Raw genomic sequence first — 9525 nt, 5'->3', positions numbered from 1 at the left:
TCCTGCAGAGCAGGTCATGCCAGTAGCATCACATGGGGACCCCTGCCTGGCAGCCAGGGGCCTTACCACACTGGCTCTCTAGAGAGCCTCATAATTTCTCCTTATCCTATATCTGATCATGGCAGTGCAGTACACTGGATTTTGCCATAACAGCTCTAAGTCTCTTTTCTCTGTCAGCTTGTTCAATACATGCCAACAAGTGCTGGTTTGCCATACTATGTTTTAAAATAGCTTTTCTGAATTGTGCCCATCCTTACTACCATCATTAAAGTTTTTGGCTCTTCCAGGACAAGGTCGCTATCATGAGAGAAAGCACATAACTGTGGTGTGCTGCCTTTTAGACTCGGGCTCCAGCTCCTTCACTCCTCCGGCCACAGATGTGAACAACAGGCTACGACTTTGCTACAACTCTTTCTGCCATGTGTCCATCTGGCTAAACCTTCCTTTGGTCCTTTTCCCTTTTCAAAGTGAAATGCCTCCCCACAGAGCTGATGAGACAAGATTTCTGGAAGTGCTGTGTTTCAGCGGCTCTAAACTTAACGCATGAGTAAGGCATGAACCATATGTTCAGAACATATTTAGGAAAATCTGGGGAAAACCTGTCCTCTGTGGAAGTGTTCCTTCCCTTGGTGTAACGACTGCAACATACCCGAAGTTGGTTTGTATCCCTCCATGCCTTGAAGCTGAGTGTGTCTTTGTGGGCAGCAGCAGAGGTTGCTGCGGTATCCTCAGGCAAGCAATGGTTGTGTGTAGCACAAACCAAGAGCTGTGCATGACTCTTGTTCCTGGTGTGTCACCAGGACCTGGTGACCCCAGCCACAGCTTGTCTGTGGTCCTGCCCAACCTGAGTTGGACCCCAAGACTAAGGAAGTCCCTGTGCAGAGGCAGAGGAAAGACCTGGCTTGGACAACCCATTTATAAAGGAGCAGCAGCCAGCTTTTCTGAGGATGCTGTGGCAGAGTTAAAGAATCACTCATGGCTTCTCAGCCGTATCCCTGACAACCTCTGATAACAGGCCAAATACTGTTACCAAACAGGCCAAATACCAGAGCAATGATAACCTTCAGGAGCAACCTGATGAGTTCTTTGGAGGCTGACAGGACCTCTGTCCCTCTTGAATTCAGTGCTTGTCGATGCTCACTCCTTACTTGAGGCAGTTCATTTGCATTTGGTGCTTTCCAACATGAATTCCAGTGGAAGATTAGAGAAGTGAAATGAAAGGGCAAATGAAGCCTTGTTATGAAAAGTTTAGTGGTGAAGTGATGGAGGTAAAGGGAGCACACAGGCAGACAAAACACACGTGTTACTGACCATGTTTGTGTTGGCCGTTCTTTATCAGAGACTGCAGAACCTGCAGCCATGTCCATAAGATAATCCTTGGATACACTGCACAATGTTATTAGAGTTCATTTTTGCAGATTGAAAAAGGGGATGTCCTTACTTCCTTTGGTAGCAGCCTTTACAACATTCCTCCTATGTCATGTACAAGAAATGTCATGTACAAGAAATTGCCCATGATTGATCACCATGCCTCTTTAGTTACTACCTCTTAAAGGCCACCATGCCCTTACAGGCACATGAGCACCTTTTCCTTAGCTTGTGTTACTTAGCTACTTAGGTTATTATGGAGTCTAAATTTACCTTAAAATATCTTCCAACATTTAAAAATTTGTTGTCCATTCATGCAAGCAGCTTTGCTCACAGTGCAATTCTGTCCACCTTTGGCATCCTCATTTCTAAAAATACACTGAAAACTTGCAGATATTGAAGGTAAAAGTTATATAAATTAGTTCAGGACTGGAAGAAGTGCAGCATAGGGAAAGGTGTAGGAGTTTGATTAGCACACTTAGCAAAGCCGAGTGCTTTGCTGTGGCTCCTTTAGGCAGTGAAGATGCTCAGTCCTGGAGCCCCTATTATGCTCAAGATAAAAGCACAGGTAAAACTAGTAGATGGAAATTTAAGATGGAAATGTAGCTAAGGAACAGGTCACCATTTTTAAATAGCATGGGGGACAACTTTCAGACAAGCTGCCAAGGAATGTGATTGCTTCCTCTGATCAAGAGCAGCAAATCTTTAGAAATCTTCAGCAGAGTTAGAAGAACATGCAGATAGCATGCAGTGTCCTCCAGTGCAGAGAAAATAGAGGAGTCTGGAGCAAATAGCCTTTTTTCGCTTCAGTCACGATGATTAAAAAGTGACTTTTCTGCAGATGTGAAAAGAAAATTTGGACCTTTTCATGCTCACTGTGAAGCATTGGGAAAATTCATCTTGTAACTCCTTTGATACACTGAAAATCATCAGGTTTTGCACCAGAAAGGAAGGTAGATGTTTTTGTAAAGGTCAAATACTCATATCTGAACACCATAGGCAGCCTTGTCTACTCATCTTACTTATTACAAGAATTAATAAAACCATTACCTCATCAAGCCTACTCCAGCCAGATGGTCATCTTGCTAAATAGATGGCTTTACACAGTAGATCAGCTTCATGCTGAGGCAGAAGTCCAGAACACTTTTGATCTGTCATGTAGAAGATGCTGCAACCACTTTCCCTCCCTTTTAGGAACAGCAGGGCTTTTCTGTTCAGGCAGGTAGTGATGGAAAAGATTGCCAACAGAAGCAGGCACTTGGTTCATGGATAACAAGGACATTAGCTACTTTTGCAGCAAAAAATAGTAGCTACCAGAACAAATCTGTGATTTAGGGCTCCCAAGAGGAGACGTTCTTTTTTTCATTGTTTTTATAGCACTTTAATGATCATGGGCAAATAAAGTTACAACTATTTTCTGATGCTGCATCTCGGAACTATTATTTATAGCCTATATAATTCATCTCCAAATCCTGATTTTTTGGCAATGCAAAGCAGTAGCTAGGCCAGGAGTTAATGATAATGAGCTAAGCATTTATCTCACTTGGTGCCATGTCGGCTTGTTCTACTTTCAAATATTATTTGCTCTTATGCATGCTGCTCTTCTGCCAAAGCTGGAGACAAATTGCTATTTTTCCAAGAAAAAAAGCACTGTGACTCGATTCCAATTAACAGTGTAGGTTTTAAGTGTAATCTTTGTATTGCTCCTTTTCTTTTTCACTCCTATTTATCACTATTGGGTACATGTCATCTGTTACACTCTACCCTTCCAATGCTTTTCCTCTTTTCTCATGTCTGAAGACACAGTTGAGGTAGAGACATATTGAACAAAAAGTGAATTTTCAGGCTCTGGTCTGAAAAGACAGAGGCCCCAGAGGTCGTATAATTCTTCTAGCATGTTCAAGAACTGTACCACTTACAAATATTTGCTAAGTAGCTTTCTCCTGCACTGTGCCCTGAATTCCCTTTGAATTTGCCCTTATCTTTCATTTTTCATTCTGCATGATGGAGCCCCAGGTTACTGTCAGAACAGACCTGTTTAATGGTCCCCAAATGTTACTTCTTCCTGTGCAATTGAAGATGGCGACAGTGTGCAGGACTACAAAAAACCAAACCAAACCAAACCAAACCAAACCAAACAAACCTAGTCATTTTATTCTTTATGTGGGGATTGATTCTTTGCATCCTGTCTTCTCAATGTCAGTGAATTGATCCAAAGATCAAAATGGAAGGTATTTTTCTCTATGACTATGTTCCACTCTGAGAGTATATTTCTCTCTGAAGTTAGAATTAGGCCACAAAACCTGTCATATTGTAAGTTGTTACACAGAGAAATAACAGACAGTGTATTTTATAATCCACCTGTGTTTACTCTTTAATTTTGATTGAAAATTGGAGGTTTTGTAAAACTCAAGACATTTAAATTACTCAGTCTTTTAATATACTGAATATGCAGTGAGAAATGCAGAATACAGAAAGGTACTACTCTGTTTGAAGATTTTTACTTGTAAACCTAGTAAAAATTTAAGCCAATCAGAATATCCTTGTGCTCTGATTTCCCTGATCATTGCCTTCCAGAAGAGAAACCTCTGCTTGGTTTTCACAAGTAGAGGGACCTTAGCTTATAGTCTTCATATTTCATTCACCTATTGTTTCTATAAGATTAATTCCGCATTCTAGTCTACTTTTTGTTTTGTCATAGTTTTTTACTGACTCAATAAAAAGATTTTTAAAATTTAAAAAATAATTTTTGCTATAATTAAATTTTGATTCACATTTATTTCAACATATTTTACAGACATCAACTAACTGATATTCCTGTAAGACAAGTCTAGTTTTTCATTTTTCCCTTGGTATTTAGTATTTTGTACAATCTAAACTGAATACTAGTTTATGGTTTCAGGTTTTTAGTAGCTAATGGTTTTTACACAGGCTCACTCCACCAACCTCAAACAAATACTGTCTAAAACTTCTTTGTCAGGATTTCATTTTGGTTGTCAGGTGACATGAAACATAAGGAAAAGTCTGGTAGTGACTTTATTCATTATGTAGTCATCTGCAGTATCTACAAATACATTAAAAAACACAGTTAAATTAAGTGTTGTGATTCATAAAAGGGGAAAAAATTCATTCAGAAAATTAAGTAGATGTTTAAGTTCGTACATGAATTTGTGAATCCATGAATTTTTAAAACTGGACAATAAATAGGATGTGCTTTGACTTTTTTAGTAAGAGAGATTCAGAATGAAAAATAAATGATAGTATTTCTAGCAATTAATGTCTAACATTAGAAACCACAGCAGATAAGACCATTTTACTGAGAGACTATCTGCTAAGTGATAGTCCCTAAAAATGTTTTTTTTTTTCCTTTTTAATTTCCTCTGAAAAATAACAATAGGACCAAGGAAATAATGTAAAGTTCATTACATAATTGATAAAAAATCTTCTGTAGCCTGTTTTCTACCTTGAGGCATATAATCAAGACTAAAAACACATCATAAAGTCTTAGCAAGAATAGCAGAAATAAGCAAATCTCACTGCTATTTATAGCTGCTTTTTCTGCATCTCTTATTTTGCTGTGATGATTTTTAAAATAAGAAAATTAGTTGACTAGAAATTTCAACTTAGTCCTACTCTTTAGAATTAAATAAAACCTGAGCAGCTAGCATTCTGCCAGTTGTACTTGGAGCCACACAAGTGTGCACGGCCTTCTTTTTATTAAATAAACTTTGAGGTGAGTCAAGACATTGAAGGCTTCCTTACACCCCAGCAAAGGCATATCTTTAGGAGAGGTGATAGGAAAATTGCCTGTAATGAGAGAGCAGACTTCAGCCAAACACACAGCGGTGCCTTCAGCAGCGCACACACCTGTAATGAGGCGCTCCTCTGAGCACCCTGCAGCCACACACACGCAGTCCTGCCTATCAACTGCTAGTCTGCAAAAACTGTGTTTGAAGAGAGCAATGCCCAAATCACCTAACCTACCAGCCCCTCAAGTGCAAGGTGCCTAAGAAAGCAGAATCAAGTAGTAAAGACCTGTGCTCTGTGGAGCAAACAAATCACGTCTTCTGAAAGCCTCCAGGAGTACCCTGTCTGACAAGGTACAGACTCCCGCCTCTGCCCACGCAGTAGGCAGGGAGCACAGACACCGGCAAGACTGCTTCATACAAGGCCTAAAATCTAGGTGCAAGTTAGGTGGCAAAGCCAGAAACACAAGTTAGGCTGGCCAGCCCCTAGCCCAAGAAGGTAGCAGTCTGAAACACCCACCCTTCCAAGAGAGCAGGGCCACATGGCGCACTGTGCTCCAGTGGCTGCAGGCAGCACGCTACAGGGCACAGAGCAGCATAGCCCCTTCACACCTGGCACTGTTTCTTTAAAGACATTTGGGAGATGTAGAGGCTTCAGAGTCCATTCAAGACTGAGTCCCAAGAACGGAGGAGCACAGAGTCACTTTGCGCATGTGAATTCCAGCCATCTGAGCCTCAAGTTGAAGGTGTATTAGTGTGTCTGTGATGCTATACCAGTGGCATGCAGAGTGTCATATTCTGCTCCAAATTGGCTCTAACACTTCTCTGGTACATGGGCTGATGAGCTTTCTAGGTAGACACTCTTGCCATTCTATTTTTAAAAAACCTCCACGTAATGTCATATGATCCTTAGAGTTTCTCTAGGGACAACACACAGCTCCATGAGGGAGGCTGTGCTACATCTATCTGTAGCTTGAAAGCTGGCATGGACACAGCAGACAGTGACATCACCCGTCCACTCAGGCCTAGCACAATGCCAGATGGTGGAGTTCTGCATTTTCTCCCCAAGGGTTCCTTTCCTCCTGCACAGCGCTTCTCCTCTGTGGAAGCCACAGCCCAAGGCAAGAGATGACAACTGCACTGACAGCACAGAACAAACCATGTGGGCATCACTGCTGCATTTCAGCCAGCTCGGAATCACCACAGAATTTAGGTCTGAAGACAGCATCCGTTCCTTGTGCCTGAAGCTGCACAGGACATGCAGGAGGACACAGGAGTGTGGCCAATACTGTTAGTGCAGCCATCTGTTAAGACCTCCTACTTTCATGGAATGTGCTGGAACCTTCCTCTTGACCTCCTGCTAATTTAATTTAAATTGACAAACTAGTTCAAAAGTCATCAGAGTGACTGACAGAGGCTGAGGCTGCATAAAAAATGAGACATGAAAATGAGGAATGAGACAGAGAGAGAGGAGGAAGGTTTTTCTAGGATATTATAGATGAAATACAGGCAGCATCTAGTAACCATCCAAGCGAGCAGCATGGGTGAACATCAGTCATCTGGCAGTAAATGGATTCTGACTTCTATAATGCAGAAAAAATGCTTAAGAAATACTGAAAAACTAAAGCATACCCTAAAAAAAAGTCACATTTAACATCAACTCTGAGACAATAAAATGGAGAAAACAATACTGTGGTGTGTGGCAAAAAAAAGAATGGTAAACTTATTTCTCTTTGGAAAATAAATTTGCGCTGCTCCTGAAGTCTCTTTCAATTTCACAGATCCAGAAATGAACAGTAGGAAAAATATGCACAGTCTGAGAGAACATTTATTTTAAATAATGCCTGTCTATTTGCTGGAACATCAGAGAATTGAATAGCTAAATACTGTGTACCAATCAAAAAAAGGAAATTACAAATAAGCCAAAATTACTTTGGGGAGAAACTATGTCTATAAACAGTCTATAAACAACAACAAAACCAAAAATAGAGTTTATTATGTTTTACCTTCTGACCCCAATCAGGAAAACAGTTCTGTTTCCTAACTTCTTGGTTAGCCCCACCTGCCACATAAATAGGTGACAGATCAAGCTGCAACCATTATATCATTGTCTGGGAAGGATTATTGTCATTATAATCTGCAGAAAAAATGTAATAAAATAAATACTGGGAAATGGAGATGAGGTTTTCAAAAATAAGCATAATTACTTGTATGCTCTTTGTCAGCAATCAGACATTTTCCTGTGCAGCTGACCAGCTTCCCTAAGCATGTACAAACCAAACACCGTAACACACTTGTCTACTGGCTCCACTGTGCACTTTCTCCCCTCCACTCTCTCCAGGATATGGCTTAAATTGCCAAGAACAGCTCAAGACAGAGCATGATTAAGTTGTTTTTCCAAGGAGTGAAGACATCGGTCTACCTGGCAACTTCATGACCCCATTCCATAGCTTTTGGTTTGAAACTCTATATGATGGTCACAGAAGAAAGACTGCACTTCTATCTCGCTCCAGCAGTGTCTGAGCTTTCTCTCTCTTGTGCCAATAGTCTCCGTCTAACATGTCCTCCCACCTGTTTCTCTTCCAGACGATATGAAAACCTGCAAGACGGTCTGAAGTCTCAAGAATGCAGTGGTTTATGTCAGTGTACACGTCCTATTCCATGTTCGGGTAACACTCTGCATAAAGTGTTTCAGTATGTTCTTCAGGAAGATGTTTCACCCTTAATTTTCTGTTTATTTTCTTAAAAAACAAACATAAATCATCTGCTGCAAGGATAACATCACCTGGGGTTTTCTTCATCTTCACCTTTTTATGGCTGACGTGGATCGTTACTCATGGTAATGAGGTTAAAAGCATTTCAGCTTGCGAGCCAATACTGCATCTGGCTTCTCATCTCCCAGAGAATAGGCCAAATGATAAGAGCATCAGAACTGTGGTGGGAAAAGCAAAAAGTTATGAGGTAAGAAAATAATCAGTAACTAGCCATCCTAGATTCAACCAAGACCTTAATGTTATTTGATACCACCTCACATCATTGCAAGGGGCAGGGAAAAGGGACTCCCTCTGGCTTCTGAGAAGAAGGGCATGGCTTCCATTCAAAAACATATGGTGGAAGGGGGAAAGCTGTCTGTCATTGTTCATTTTTCTTGGATTCTGTGGTAAACATTTTTGCATGTGAATCACCCTCTCTTTTCTATACTTCTGTAATTAATATTGTTGCTGTTTCTGTTTGTTTTCTTAGCTCATTGCTGTTTCCAGTAAATTGGTTTTATCTCAACACATGACCTTCACCCTTTGTGCCTCCAATTCTCTCCATCCCACTGCAGTGGGAAATGGGAAGGAAAGGGAGAGTGAGAGTGAGAGATCAGCATCTGGTTTGGGACAGTCTCTGTGGAGCACTGAATTGAACAGTACGATACCTAACCACAACACTAATCAGGAGACACACTCCTGAGTGAAGGGAGGTCTGCTTAGTGACGAGACTAGTAGCATGAAACAAAGCTCAGTCAGATGTGGAGACCCAGACAGCTCCACATCTCATGGTCACTGAGGTCAAGGCTGCCCCCAGCCTTCACATCCCCAACTAGTCCTTTGTTTGCTAGTACAAGGTCCAGCAGCCGACCTCTCCTCATTGTGTCCTTTACCATCTGTGCCAAAGTGTTATCATCAATGCTCTGAAGGAATCTTCTTGACTGTGTGTGCCTCACTGTGTTGTCTTGGAGCAGAGTGATTGAATTCCCTCACAGTAATGAGGTCTTCTGACTGAGAGGCGGTTTCCCGCTATCTGTAGAAAGCCTCACTTACTTCTTCCTCATGATCAGATGGCCTGTAGCAAACACAGCAGTGTCAGCCCTGTTAGCCTGCCCCTCAATTCTTACCTATAAGCTCTTAACCCACTCTTCATCCACCCATTGGCAGAACTGGATACATTCTGGTAGCTTTCTCACATAAAGAGCAGATCCACCACCTTGCTTTCTGGCCTACCTTTCCTAAAGAAAGCATATGGCTGTCCCTGACAGCATTCCAGTAATGCAAGCTATCCCATCTCTGTAATTGCCATGAGATTATGGCAGTGACAGCAATGAGAGAAAATTTCCTGAATTTTTTTTTGCATATTCAAAATTGTTCTTCAGAGTGTTCGGAATCACCCTTTATGCCCAGGGTTGGTTACTAGTGCCTGAACAACCTTTAACACTCATTTGGTACACTGGTGTTTAATTGAATGCCTGAATCTCAGTGACCTCTGTATTCTACTGTCAATATTCAGCTTTCTCAGCGCCAATCATGAAAGAAGGAACCCTTACATTTAATGCTTTAAGGTGGTGAACAAACTTGTAACATTCTGGGATTACTGTGCTGATCATGGTAGCCTTTAGAGGTTTTTACACCTTTCTGCCAAAATTATCTTT

General features: G+C 41.2%; 1 long non-coding RNA gene across 1 annotated transcript in view; it reads right to left on the bottom strand.

Moving 5' to 3' along the window:
• Nucleotides 1–6922: 6922 nt before the first annotated feature.
• Nucleotides 6923–9525, bottom strand: part of LOC116438630 — a 48050-nt gene continuing 45447 nt past the window's right edge. The window contains exon 3 of the long non-coding RNA XR_004237852.1: nt 6923–8046. This is a non-coding gene — a long non-coding RNA (uncharacterized LOC116438630). The remainder of the gene's footprint in view (nt 8047–9525) is intronic.

Source organism: Corvus moneduloides, chromosome Z (assembly GCF_009650955.1).
Source record: "Corvus moneduloides isolate bCorMon1 chromosome Z, bCorMon1.pri, whole genome shotgun sequence".
NCBI lineage: Eukaryota > Metazoa > Chordata > Aves > Passeriformes > Corvidae > Corvus > Corvus moneduloides.
Note: the sequence above shows the minus strand (reverse complement) of the source record. Positions and strands in the feature narration are given on the sequence as shown.